The sequence below is a fragment of the Poecilia latipinna genome, unplaced genomic scaffold, assembly GCF_001443285.1.
Source record: "Poecilia latipinna isolate Pla-1442-1.1 unplaced genomic scaffold, P_latipinna-1.0 Scaffold2055, whole genome shotgun sequence".
In the NCBI taxonomy this organism is placed as follows: Eukaryota; Metazoa; Chordata; class Actinopteri; order Cyprinodontiformes; family Poeciliidae; genus Poecilia; species Poecilia latipinna.
In genome coordinates this window covers 134661-149010 of record NW_015114671.1, presented here as the reverse complement: position 1 = coordinate 149010, position 14350 = coordinate 134661, and the positions used below count along the sequence as shown (strand labels likewise).

The following is a 14350-nucleotide window of genomic DNA, read 5'->3' as shown; positions in this document are numbered from 1 at the left end:
GTTCCTTGTTCTCCGTCTGAGTCTTTCCAGATTGAACTGACTGCATATGTAGCTTTGGAGTCGACATTTTCACCTTAGACATCTTAAAACCAAGTTTTGTAACAAATAAAAAATTTGTTAAATTAGTTGCTGTTGGTTGGTGGCAAAATGAATGCACTATGGGATACCTTACTGGCAAATCCCCATGTCACCCTTTCACATGACTTCAAATGAAATAAGTTCATTTTAAAACTTTTTTACCTCAATACTTAAATGAAGTACTTAGTATAAAAAAAGTTAAAACCGCTGGACTTACGTAGTTTAATTGAGTCTTAGCAAAACCTTAGATTCACTCTGTTTTCAATTAAACACAATGTCATGATTTACAGTGTAGAAGCAGTAATCCTGGGCTCTCGCACCAAGACCACAGAGGGCCCCTGAGTGTCAGCAACACATTTTTCTCTCCTCTACACACACACACACACACACACACACACACACACGCACACACACACACACACGCACACACTGCATCAGTGACACCTCACAGCTAAATATACTGCAAGTGGCAGCAACAGGTGAGCGCTCTTCCACAGACATGCACTGAGCTGGGACGCAGGAGGTCACAGGGTGTGTGAATGTGTGTGTGTGTCTGAGTGTGTATGTGTCAGAGGGTGTGGGGGTGGGGGTGTTGGATTGTGGACTACCTCAGCTGCTCACTTTGCAGAAAAGTCAGACCCAAACGCTGCCCAGCTCGGGCTGCCCCGCTCTCCAAAGCCAGCTGGTCTGGCTTAGCTTTTATTCACCTTTTTATTTTCATTTTTTGTTTCGGCTCATCTTGTTTGATACAAGGGACTGAGTGAGCAAACCCACAGCTGGAGCTGCTGGGAATCCTTCCAGGTGAAGACAGAAACAGAAAGCACTGGTGAGTGAGCAGACGGTTTGATGGATGTGAGAGGAAAAACAGGAGAGGAAAATGTCAGAGGAACAATGAGCAGAGGACTGACTGAGAGGTTCAAGTTTGGGCAAATAAACTAAGAAAAAACCTGAACTTCCTTTTCCACAAGAGGAAGATTCACAGAGGTTTATCGTTATACTATATTTCTGAAATCTGTTTTTACATCCAAAAATGTCCTCAGCTTCTACCTGTCCTTAACAAAGGCAGGAATCTTCCGAACATTTGAAACACCTGTTTGTCATGGTACTGTTTTAATTTTATTTAATCTACGCTCTATTATAATAAAATCAACACAGACTCAACCTATAACAAACAGGGACCTGTGGAGAATAAATAAAAGGATGTTAAAATTAAAAATATAAATTACATAAATTTTATTTTGGGAAAAAAAACACCTATTCTAGGTACAGATGTCAGAAGTGGAGGGTCAACAGAATCAGGGGCCGTCGCTCATGCAGTTGTTTCAGGTTTACTTTTCTCACCTGCTTAGCCGATGGTACAGTCTAATTGGAAAGATTTATCCTCCACTCGCTGTCTAACTTTATTTTACTTGTTAGTAAAAAAACAAAAAAAAGGTTTTTCTTTTACAAAATAACATGGGTTATGTATCATTTCACAAAATTTCAGCCAGTAACAATTAATATGAAATAAAATAATAGTAAAAATGGTAAACTGAGACTTTCAAAATCCTACTAAAACTAAGATCAACTTTATATAAATAAAAATATATATTACAAATTAAACACAATGAAATTTAGAAAAAAGTTAAAGAAGAATGACAGAATTGCAAGAGAAATTTGTCCAAACTGAAAATAATCAATTAGACTTATTGGGTTGTTTTCTCATTTTCTGATGTAATTGCCAGTTTGGTATTTTCAGCTTTCTCTGAATATGATGACAGATGCTGTAAGTTTAAAGTAACACATAGTCTGAAAAAGAAATTCAGAGAAGGAGGAGGCAGGTTGACAAATAAAAGAAAAAGATTAAATTGTGGAGCTGCTGATCTTCCAGAACACCTGTTTTATTTTACCATTTGAACTCAGTCTGGTTATTACTGTTCTAAAGTTTTGAACAGTAGTTTTATCATGATCTGCCAGATTCTAGATTTTTATTTTTGAAATAGAGCAATTTAACAAACAACTTAGCTATGTTTGAGAGCGTAGCTATGAGAAGCTTTTGGGCGCTCTCTGCTGGTCAAACTGTGCAACAAGAAGCTCGTGTGACATCTTACGTCAGGGTGTCCAAACATTTCGTCTAATGGGCCAAAAACATCAAGTCAGAAGTGCTTTGTTTTTGATACTTAAATATTACAGGGGTAAAGAAATCAAGCCAAATTATTTATTTTTTTTTATTTTAATTTTTTTCTGTTAATGCATGAAACGAAAAGGGGCTTGTTTTCCAATGTAATACATTTAAACAAAATTTAAATAGACGCTTTTTTTCATTAATGGTTCCTAACGAGGTAACAAAAACTCCAATTTATACTTTATGCAAAGGTTTTAAACCGAAATACCGGATACATTATTAAGTATATAATTAATTAAGTATATTAAAAAACAGATTTTAGAAAAGTTGCACTTTCAACTGTGTCCACCTGGGGTCAGTGTAGTACCTGTCCTGCGCTGTCTTTAAACTCTTTGTACTCTCATAGTTTGAATACCTGTTGAAAATGTAACTTAAATAAAATAAACATCTTCAGTAAGGATTCATTTACTTTATTCGTTTTTGTTTTTACTAAACAGCGGTACAGTGGTGTTCTACCGTTTTCTAAATTCATTTTCCTTTATTTGTCTTACTCTGCGCGTTCCTCTGTGTGTGGGCGCGTGACGATGCTGCCTGACGTGCGTTCAGGTGCTTACTTACTCACTGACAGCCCGGGAAGCGCGTGCTCTGCTCCGGGAGGAGACGACTCGCTGGATGGACTGAAGTGAACCGCTGGACGGAGACACGCTGCAAGCAGGACGTGGCGTGACGAATCATGCGGGACTGAGCGGGAGGTAAGCGGCTGTGTGAGGACAGAGTCCGATAAATGTGATGCGGGAGTGGACGTTGAACAGGTCAGGTAGCAAGAAAAGTAGTTGTTTTACCTTTCCTCTGTTTCCTGCGCCTTTTTTATTCGAAACACTGGATAAAAGTGTGTGTGGAGAAGCGGGAGAAGTTTTCCTGCCAACCCGGTGTGTCAGCTGCTGCTTCTTATTGAACAATGAGCTCGTAGGTAAGAGCTCGAGCTGAACGGAATACTTTTTATACACAACCGCGGAAGGGTCGAGTTTCCCGCCTTGGACTTTTGGGAATACTTTGGACATTTTCCTGCCAGAGACTCATTGAAGTCGGAAAGAGATTTTATGTTTTATTCCTCAGAAAAGTAAGTGATAGAAATCACCTTAAAGACCCCTTAGACTTTTCCTCTTGTCAGTCTTTTGGTGGTTGTTTTTGGGGAATGTCTCTATAACGCTGGTTCAGAATGGATGAGAAGTGTCTGTAGACATCAAATCATTTAAGATTTAATATTTAAAACATATAACTCTGGACTTTGGCTAGGTCATTCTAACATGCTTTGATCTAAAATCCACTGAATTCTATCTCCGCTCTATTCCTGCTGAAGGAAAACATCCCCACAGCATGAACCTACCACCTCCATGTTTTACCACATAGGTGAGGTGAAGCTGAAGTGTTGTAATTGTTTTCTGTTTTGCATGTTGACAAATGTATGTCATACATTCCAAATTTGTTTTAAAGTGTTATAGTTTGAGATGATAACATGGCAAAATGTGAAAAGATAGGGGTGTGGATATTACTTTTGACTTCCTGAGATTAAACCACTGGATTAGTTTACCAATTTCAAACCAAACTTTTCTTCTTTTTTTTTCCACCCAGTGATAGTTAAGTGCTTAGTTTTCAAGCAAAATAGTTACTTTTGGTTCAGGCTGGAGGCTTGTTCAGGTTCTTATGATACATTTAGTCCAACCATTGTCTGAATTGTTCAATATTTGCTGACACTTGCTGCTCTACAGTCCATAAATAATGTTTTTTATTTAAATGTCATGTAACATACTCACAAATGTTGATGTGAAAAGCTGCTGCGAGAGATGTTTGACTCCATTTATTTAAATTTGTATTGTGAGAGTGATACCAGCATCACATTGTCCTTAAAAACATGCATCAATATTTTTTTGTTTTGTTTTAGATTATCTATGTTATGACACCATCCAGCTGAGCTTGGTTTAACTTACCAAATAGAAGATAAACTAAACAAAAAGTGGTTTAAAAATCACAAATTCATGTCAGTGATAGAGATAAGCCATCATAGTTTCTCCTTTAATCTCACAGAATTGACTGGTGTTTGAAAAGCAGCCAACCCAGAAATGGTATTTATTTTCCTTCGCTGTAAGCCCAAGAGTAGAAATCAGGAAAACTGTACATGTTAGCTTCTGCTGTAGTGCTAAGATAGTTAACATCAGCACATATTAAAGTATATTTTGTGTCTGAGCACAAAATATACTTTAAACAACTAAAATAGGCAGCTATGCACGTCTTGAGTATTCACAGATTTCACAGATACTTTATAAGAGTTTCATCTGACAAATGACTGAAAGTAGTATATACGCCACTTTTACAAATAATGTCTCAGAATATGAAATGTTCATGGCAAGTAAATATATTGTACATATACTTATATATTTATTTGATAATTAATTTATGTTGTCTTGTATAGGAGTGTTTAAAGCCATATTTGTATTCAAAAATCCATAAATCATTAGATCATAAGAGAAAATGAGAATGGTGGATCATTTTTCAATGCCATATTGTCACCATGTTATTCATTCATTTATAAAGGTCTCAATTTCAAAGTAAACATTTACTTAGTAAGTGGAGTATTAAATAAGCAAGTATATACAACTAAATATTTAGCTTGAAACTGTGTAAATTTATAAATGAATGGTGAAAATATGTCTTTGAGAAATTAACCCTCATTGTTTTTCTCTGCTGACAAGGCCTGTCACGATAATAAATTTTGCTGAGCAATTAATTGTCTAAAAAAATTATTGCGATAAACGATAATATTGACTAATAATGCCTGCGATTTCCTGCCATAGATAGATGCACTTTATTTTCAAAAGAACACATAACACTGGAACTAATAAACTAAATAAACAAAACAACCAAAAATAAAAGTGATTCTCTGTCTCCATTAACAAAAAACATACTTAAATAAAAACTAAACAACATAAAACCAAAGTGGAAATAAATACTGGATTCAACCAAAAGAGTGCAGATTATAAAGTCTGTATACTATGTTGCCCTTCAGTAATCACTAGATTTAAATAGAGAAGATGGGCACATCCGACTCCCTAATGCAATAGTTCATTCTACGCGATTTTTTGCCCCCATTTTGCCCTTATGACAATGTTAGAACGTTCATTACACCAAGGAAATGAGGAAGGGAAGGTCAGTAGAGAGCACCGGATCTGAGCCTTTTTCATTCAGTGTCATCAACAGAAAGAAAAAAAGGCAGGAAGAGATGATAAAGCCGATAATTAAAATGAGGTCGATAGGTTTAATTTATCGTGCGATTAATTGATATATCGTTTATCGCGACAGGCCTACTGCTGACAGATTAAAAAACCCAAATTATTGCTGTTAATTTTGACTGTGTAACTTTACAAATGGCCTCCTTTAGCAGGGACCCCGAAGGGTCTTTTAACCGCTTCAGCATAGCTGTCCATAACTCTCTCTTCCTAGCTTCCTCCTCCAACTCATGTTGGGAAGTCCAAGGCTTTCCACCGCCTATGTGACTTAATCTGTTCCACTGCAATACCTCCCTAAGAAGGCATCCAGAAACCATCCTAAACAGAAGCCCTAACCAGCTTAACTGTCTCCCTTTGACAGAGAGACGTGGCGACTCTGTTTCTCCCTAAGGGCTAAGCTGTCTCATCACCAGTTGTAGGGACTGAATGGCCCTTCTTTAAGGATTCTGACAGCCCATACTCCTGCAGTACCCCCGCACAGGAGAAGTTTTAGGCATATGGTCACAAACCTCACCCAAGTGAGGACTTAATAGTCCATCTTCTATGCACCCCTGAATGTTGTTGCCTGGCAAAAGAGCTGATTCAACATCCAGTGACCGTGATGGAAACCATCTTGTTTCTCCTGAATCTGAGACTCAGCAGGATTCTGATTTCCAGTGCTGAGAGAGATCACATTCAGATACAATACATAGTTTGACTATCACTTGCATGGAGTGAGAGGATATAAGCTGAGCCTGTGGTTCGGTATCTGTCTCACAAAGTGACTCAAGAGTTGGTTATTAGAGGGAGTACCTCATCATACCTCACATTCAGGGTCATGTTATGTCTGAAAGGCGCATTGAGAACGTTGAAGGGCCTCTTCCCGGTATTTCTGTCCCTTTAATCATACTTTCATGATTAAGGGCATTTGAAAGTATGATTACATATTTTCAAATATTACAAATATACTCTTCACACTTTTAAAAACACTCTGCAGCCCTGAGACTAGGCCTATCACGATAACTCATTTTTCTGGATGATAAATTGTCCTAGAAATTATTGCGATAAACGATCATATGTTGTTTTGGGATCATTTTCAAATACCATATCTATAATGGCATAAGAATGCAAAATTGCCTGCTTAACGACCAATAAACTTTAATTTTATTAAAGAGCACTTAACACTGGAACTGTAAGATATTTTAAATATCCTAAATAAAATACAACAACCAATACCAATAACAGAAAGGATATAAAAATCTGCACACAACTGAATCTATAAATAAAATGGAATCTTAAGTTTTTGTAAACTAATTTGCTCTTCAAAAATATTAATAATCCGAATGGAAATTATCATACTTTTTTAAATTTATCAAATAATTTATTTATGAATTGATTAACTGCTTCTTGCGACAGACTTATCAGTGACTTAAATGTTTTATTTGACATGCTCAGAGTACGTCTGTACTGAGGTTCAAATCCATCCTGGAGTCTTTCAGCTCAGAGTTGGCATGTTCTCCCTGTGGATGTGTGGGTTCTCTCCAGGTACTCTAGTTTCCTTCCACAGTCCAAAAACACGCCTGCTAGGTTAACTGCTCTGTATAAATTAGCCCTAGGCATGAGTGAGTGTGTCAGGCCAGACTGTACACCTCCATTGACCGCTGCAGGTAGGCATCAGTATCCTTGCAGAGATCAGCAGGTTTAGACAGTGGTTGAACGCTTTCAGACTTTAGTCAAAAGATGTTTTTACATTCAGGGTTTCATTATCTGCAATGTTTGAAACCAGACATTAAGCACATATTTTTCTCGCTAAAGCTCCAGGACAGAAAAGTGTAGGGTTCATGTCAGTTCTGCCCTATGCAGAACCAAATGTATCTGCGAGAGCAGCAAGAACACTTCAAAGGTTTCTTCTTCAGACCAGATTTTGGTTCTAAAATTTCCAAAATGTAAACAATTTTAAAAGCTGCAGCATCATGTAAAATCAAATTTTTTTAGCTTAACATCATGTTATAATGTTACTCCCTCATCAAAAACACACCTGGAGTGTTGTTTTGATTGTTTCATGCATGTTTGAGAAATCCTTTAATCTCCATGGCAACCATTCAGATGTGCAAAACTGCTGGGTGGGCCTAGCACCGCCTTCAAGGCGAAGGTCCTCCTCTGAGCTGCAGCTTCCAAGCTTCCACCTCACAGAGCAGCCCTCCCCCATGATACCCCCACTCAGCTCCTTCAGACTAGCCAGCAACAATTAGCAAACACCTGGTGGAACTGCACAGCTGCTGAGCTTATTATATAATCTACTTCTCAGCACAATGCTGGTAAAACATTTTTAAAGGTTTAATAAAGGAGCCATGTTGTGATGACTTCCTGAAGGCAGAGTTTCAGAAAGAGCAGGAATTTTTAAAGAGACAGAGACCCAATTTCAAGTTGTTAATTTAGGAAGCAAAATTTCTTTTAAATCATACTTTATGTGTATAGCATTTTTATAACAACTGAAAGCAACATAGTTACTTGATTGTGCTTTAAAATGGCACCAAATGCCTGGAAAACACATAGTACTGCCCCTTTAACAAGCAAATGTCATTTGACAGTCCTAGCTTACAAGTTTTCACACTCCGCGATCTTTTTTACATTTTATCATGTTACATTCATAAAACATTTTTATTTTATGTCAAGATCAACACAAACAGTACTATGAGTGTGAAGTGCAGGAGGGATAGTAGATGTAATTGAATCTCAGTAAAAATGTGTTTGTTCTGTTTAGAGAACATTAGTGACCTAACAGCATCATGAGTCCTGAGAAACCCAGCAGACTGGTCAGGGAGAAAGTTCTGGAGAGGTTTAAAGGCTTCAACATCTCCGAGGGGGCGATTAATTGATTTTATCAATTAATCCATTTTTCTGTTTTGAAGATCTACTTTGTTAGAAATCTGGATGGTCTTACTATTGCACTTCTTGGAGTTCCAGAATGATGTTGACCTGCCCAAGAACTACCACCTTGTCTGATGAACGTGTTTAACAGCTTCTATTTGACTTTGAATTCAGGTCTACTCACAGGAATTGTTGAAATGGATATTTTTGTCATTTGTAATTTTCTTTAAAGGGGGGTAAAAGTGAGGATAAAACATATCAATTAAAATCTAAAATTTAATTTGTTATAAAAAAATCTGATTTTATTTTTAAGCCACTTTGCCCAGCCCCACCCAGAGCTCAGAGACTGAGTTTCACCTAACATCAGAATAATTACCCTACACCTACAACCAGAGCTACAATGAAATTATTTTTAATCAAACCAGATTCATGTCTTATGATGGCCTAGTCAAAGGCCAGACCTAAATCCAATTGAAAACATGTGGCAAGATTTAAAGTTGAGCTGTGTTGCAAAGAAAAATTATCACAAATTTCCCCCAGCAGACATAAGTTGTTAATGACACCCGAAATGTTTTTTTAAAGCTTTGCTGCTGCAAAGAGTTTTTCTTCAAAGAGTGACTCAAGGGGACTCTGATTTGACTGCCATCGTTTAACAAAGTGCTTTTTATTCAGTGATAAACTGTATAATTTGAAGAACACAGCACATGATTGGTTGTTTTCTTTAGCAAACAATATTCCTCACTCTTTCTTTTTCTTTGCTCCTGTTTTATGCCAGTCCAGTCCACATATTTGCTAGCCTTGGTTTTAACTTCAGGCTGTAGAGATGAGCTTTTAAACAGAAGGTTTGTTGGAAACAAGCAGATGCTTAGAGCCTTCAAAGACAGCACCACTGTTCTTCTTCTACTCACCTCACGCTCCCCACTCCTCAAGGCCGTCCACGTCTCCAGCAAAGCGCTGCAGGCTGCTATCAAAGTGGCTCAGACAGAGGAGGGTTTGTGCACAAGTCACACAAAATCTCCACCGGAATTATCACAAGGTTACACAACTACAAGACATTGGCACCTGCTTTATTTTTATTAGCTGTAAAACTAATTGGTAATAAAATTTTTATTACCAGTTGTTAATCTTTCAAAGGTGGCTGACCTCATTTTATTTGAGGAAAATTAACACAATACTTGAACAGCACAATAATTCATGGTCAGTTCTTGGCATAGGTTGACATAAACGGTTTTGCCGAGGGCAGCAACTGCTGACAATGACAAAATAAAAAGTGGAAAAAAATCCCCCTGAAATTATTAAAGGTGCAGTAGGTAAATATTGTAAAATATGTATGTTTGTTTTTTTACATTTTCTAAAGGAGCAGTATTGTTTAAAATTGTCTTTTTTTTAGTTTACATGTTATAATTCCCTCATCAAAAACACACTAGTGTTGCTTTGATTCTTTCATGCATGTTTGAAAAATCCTTCTGTTCCCCATGGCAACCATTCACTTGTGCAAAACACGTGGATGGACCAAGGCCGAGGTCTTCGAGACTCGACATACCTCATAAGTTTTTTTTTTTTTGTTTTTTTGTTTTTTCAGCTAGAGGACTCCTTTGCTATTTTATACGCACATTTCCTACATCTTCTTATGTGACCCCCCCCCCAGTCAAACCAAAGTAATTCCAACTGAGTGACTAGCAGACATTACCTGTTGGAAATCAAAAACCATGCATCCTGACAGTAGTCTTAGGTTTAGTACACACTTAGCAAACAAATATTTCTGTCACACACATTTTTTCTGAAAAGTTTCCATCCTCATGAACCCTGCAAAATATGCCAAGAGCTTCGTTTACATGTACAGATATCTAGGCTGAATTACTTTTAAATTGCGTATTAGAATATAACATTATTAAAACACATGCATAACATCAATATATGATGACAATGTCGATATATTGGTGTATCTTTTGTTACAGTCTGAAATTCGCAAGACCCTAAATCTCGGTTTTCCCATGTACACATACAAACATAAACACTGAGTTTTCTGAAATCTCTACTTTGATCTGAGTTTTCATGTTTTTGTGATATAAAACAGAGCTTTTGTTTGGATGGAAGGACAAAACACATAAAAACATATTCGTCTTCCCAGATATCTGGCTATGCGTGGACTAGGCCTTAGTAGAATCTAGGAAATTATCTTAAACTGCTGGTTGTTAAAACGAATGCAAAACATCCCTCTTGTTATTACAAACTGATGGTCATTACGAAGCTGCGTACCCAGGAAAAATGTCTATGATAGGAGTTAAATTGCAAAGATTTGAAATGTCAAAGTTGTGAAATGAGCAGCAGCAAATTCTGTATGAAGAAGCACTCACAGTTCTTCATACACTTTCTTTCTGTCAGGACAGTTTGATCCCTCACAAACCCACCCATCGCCCCCACCAATCATCCTGCAACCTCAGGCCATATCAGCTCTCTTCAGATCTTTTTTATCTGCAGCATCCCGGCAGGGAGTACGAGGGCATGTCCACATGTCACCTGTTAGCTGTTGCTCTGGGCGATGTGCTTTGTACACACATGTAGTCCCGAAAAAACACACCGCACTCCACCAGCCTTAGATTGTTCGACGGATTGGGAGAGATTGCTCGACAGCTGATTTCCATTTCTCTCTCTGTTCAACGTTTTCTCTCGTTCCTGCCAACCAGAACCCAGCCGTATTATTCTTTGGGGTAAAAAGTTCACTCTTTTATTTTTGGAGTCCTTCTGTTTTACACGGTCTATAAATAGTAGGGAGGTTTGTGAAGACGCAGGAGGGGGAGCTGGTTGGAGATTTGCCGTCATCCTGGAAATGATCAAACTCCTCACGAAGCGACACCTTCGTGCTGATTTCTGTGATTTGAAGCAACCTTCCCTGAACGACTCCCATCTTTGCTCGACCTAAAATTCCCTTTTCAGATCCAACGTGCTGAGTGTGCGTGTCTGGGAGTGCTGCTAATTTAAACGGTGATGTGGAGCCGTCCTGCAGAGAGGAGCGCTCGCAGGCGCTTTGACTCATGCACTAGATATTCACATAATGCTCAATCGGCATGTCTCTACTTGCTGCCAATGATTTTGTTACTGTCACAACACAAAGCTTAATCTTATTGTGTTGTGACAAAACACATCAGCATAGTGCAAGAAGCACTTGGATAATGCTTCCTTCCAGCAGAAAACCAACATGTTCTGATCAGGTTGTGCTCTGATAATCACATTAGTCATTTTTAATTGCTGGTTGTTTTTTACCAAATATGTACCTTGGGTTTGGAGTTCTGGGTTTTAGGTAATCGGCGTAGAATGGGCTGTTCAGAAACGAGGATGGAAGTGACAGGTTCTAAAAGCTGACCTTTACTCTGTTGCTGTAAAGGTCGACCTTGCTACCGTGCTGCAGCAGATAAAACACCTGATGTTTTGCAAAAACTGCTACAGTTGGCATTCTTCACACAATAGAAACAAATTTTGAAGGTTTTGTTTTCTGTGACTTGAACATGTTTATGTTAGACATTAGTATATATTTTTGATATGTCAATGCTGTCTCCAAAGTCCAACAGAGGTTGGAGACAGGGAGAGTTAGTAGCTAGGCCTGTCATGATAACAAACTTTGCTGGATGATAAATTGTCCCAGAGGTTTTTGTGATTAACTATAATATTGTTATTTTGAGAGTAGCATAATGGGAAATGGAATAATAATACGCATACACCTGCTCGAAGATTAATAAACTTTCATTTCTAACAAACATTTAATGCTGGAACTGGAAGACATTTTAAAGATCCAAAATAATAAATAAATAAATAAATAAATAAAATGGATACTGAAAGCACTGCAAACAAATTTTTTTGGCTAGTTGAGACCAATGCACTAGGCCAGTGGTGCCTAAAGTGGGTCCTGGAGGGCTGCCATCCTGCATGTTTTAGTTCTCTTCCTGGTGGTAGTAACAACCTTCTCAGCAGTTCAGTGTTCTTCTTAATCCTTCTAATGAACCATCATTTGATCCAGGTGCGTTAAACCAGGGAGAGACCTAAAACATGCAGGACGCCGGCCCTCCAGGACCCACTTTGGGCACCACTGCACTAGGCTGAAACTTTTTGTTATTCAGAAAGAGAGAGAGAGAAGAGTAAAACAAACAAATGGAAATATTCAAGCCCATTTTAATTTATCATGCAATTAAATGGTTTATTGTTCATTGCCACAGTAGTAGTGGAAAGCAGTGCTTTGCTTTTTAATTCCATTCATAGTGCTTTGTAGACTTATTCACACCACTTAGATTGTTCTCATTTTTTTATGCCACAATCTACTTAATTGGTTTTTATGCAACTGCTCCCATAAAGGTCAGATTTGTGGAGTAGATGATAGATAGTTGTTCTAACCCTGCTTTAAGCTTCTCCACAACTTCCTCCCTGACCTGTCTGCTGACCTCTGCTTTATACAGAGATTAAACACACACACACAACACTGTTTGACTCTGTTTTCAGTAGGTGACTTCTAAAGGCAATGGGCCAATACCATGCCTTCCTTTTCAGACCGTATTTGTGAAAAAAAATACATTAACTTTGAAAACTATGCAGAATCTTCATCTTCATTCCGTCTAGCAAGTTTTCAGTACTTTGCGTTGGTCTATTAAACAAAAGCTTACTAACATCTTTTGTTTGTGGTTGCTGCACAACATATTGAAAAAGTTTAAGTACGTTTGCAAGGCACTGTAATTAAATGTAACCTTCACTTCAAATCTATCTGTCGCATGGATTTTGAAAGCTTGGTTGCATGAAGAAAGAAAACCCTTCAAGTCTTCAAAGGAAAGATTACTTCAACCTACTAATCTATAAATAAATAATGAGTACATAAAACTGGATACAGAGATGTATCCTGAATTTACTGTGAAATTGCAAACCAAGCCATGTCTGGAATCTGACCAGAGAGTATAATTATGATATCTCTGTTTACTTTTGCACAAAACAAGAAGTATATTGTCTTGAAATAGAAATAATCACAGATTTACTTTAGGCTTGTAGACTAGACCAGTTCTTCTAACATTGATTTAACCCTTTTAAATACTATAAAAAGTGTTTGAAAGGGTTAATAGAGGAGCCATGTTGTGATGACTTCCAGGAGGCGGAGTTTCAGAAAGAGCAGGCGTTTTTAAAGTGACGGAGACCCATTTTTAATGTGTTAAATTACAAAGTGAAATTAGTTTTAAGTCGTATTTGATATATACAGCACTTTAATAGCAACCGAAGTTAGCATAGTTACTTGACTGTGCTATAAAATGGCACTCTGTGCCTGGAAAACACATAATGCTGCCCCTTTAGAGTTCCCTGCAAAGCATGTCTGTTGGCAAACAGAAAAGCTGCAACAATAAAACAGAGCTCCTTAACAGTTTCCATTACTTAACAATCCTCTGTGGAGTTTGGGTCTCTTCTGATCCAAGTGCGTAATGTGGAGCTTGGTGGTTGGAGGTGTGAAAACGGAGACGAGCGGCTCTAAGCCGGTATCTGTGTTTACAGTAATGCAATAACGCCCTTATTGTACAAACACTGACTGAAGAATGTGGAGAAGAAATTCCATGCATCACTCGTATGTTTACATGCAACTACTGCACACTTTGCATGACAATTTAGATATTTCTGGTCATGCATTAAGTGGTGCTTTCAAAATCGAAGCAGAAATTCCTGTTGCTGACAGAGATCCGGTTTGGGGAACTGCAGACGGCCTGGACTCTGCAGTTAAGGCATAAAATACCAAAAGAATAGGTATCGGTTCAAACTTGATTTTAAACAAGGATCTTTAAGTAATATTTATTCATACATCAGTTCTTCTGAGCAAAGAATGACTCTTTAGATATTTGGATTCTTCCTTTCCATCATCAATATCTATCACCAACATTGTTTTTCCTCTGAAAGATGACAGATTTTGAGATTACTTCAACTTTTTTATTTTTTATTTTATTTTTTTATTTTGTAAGTATGGCTCTAACTCCATCTATTGGGCTGTTATATATTTCCTTTTAGCAAAATAAAA

The 14350-nt window shown here is 37.7% G+C and overlaps 1 long non-coding RNA gene across 2 annotated transcripts; it reads left to right on the top strand.

The window, feature by feature from the left end:
- Window positions 1–516: 516 nt before the first annotated feature.
- On the top strand, window positions 517–3567 carry LOC106935979 (uncharacterized). 2 transcript variants are annotated; one of them, XR_001422027.1, is made up of 3 exons: window positions 517–904; window positions 2789–2934; window positions 3543–3567. It is a non-coding gene; the product is annotated as an uncharacterized LOC106935979 (long non-coding RNA). The 2 variants fall into 2 exon arrangements; XR_001422026.1 differs by lacking the exon at window positions 3543–3567 and adding an exon at window positions 3073–3507.
- The last annotated feature ends 10783 nt before the right edge of the window (window positions 3568–14350 follow it).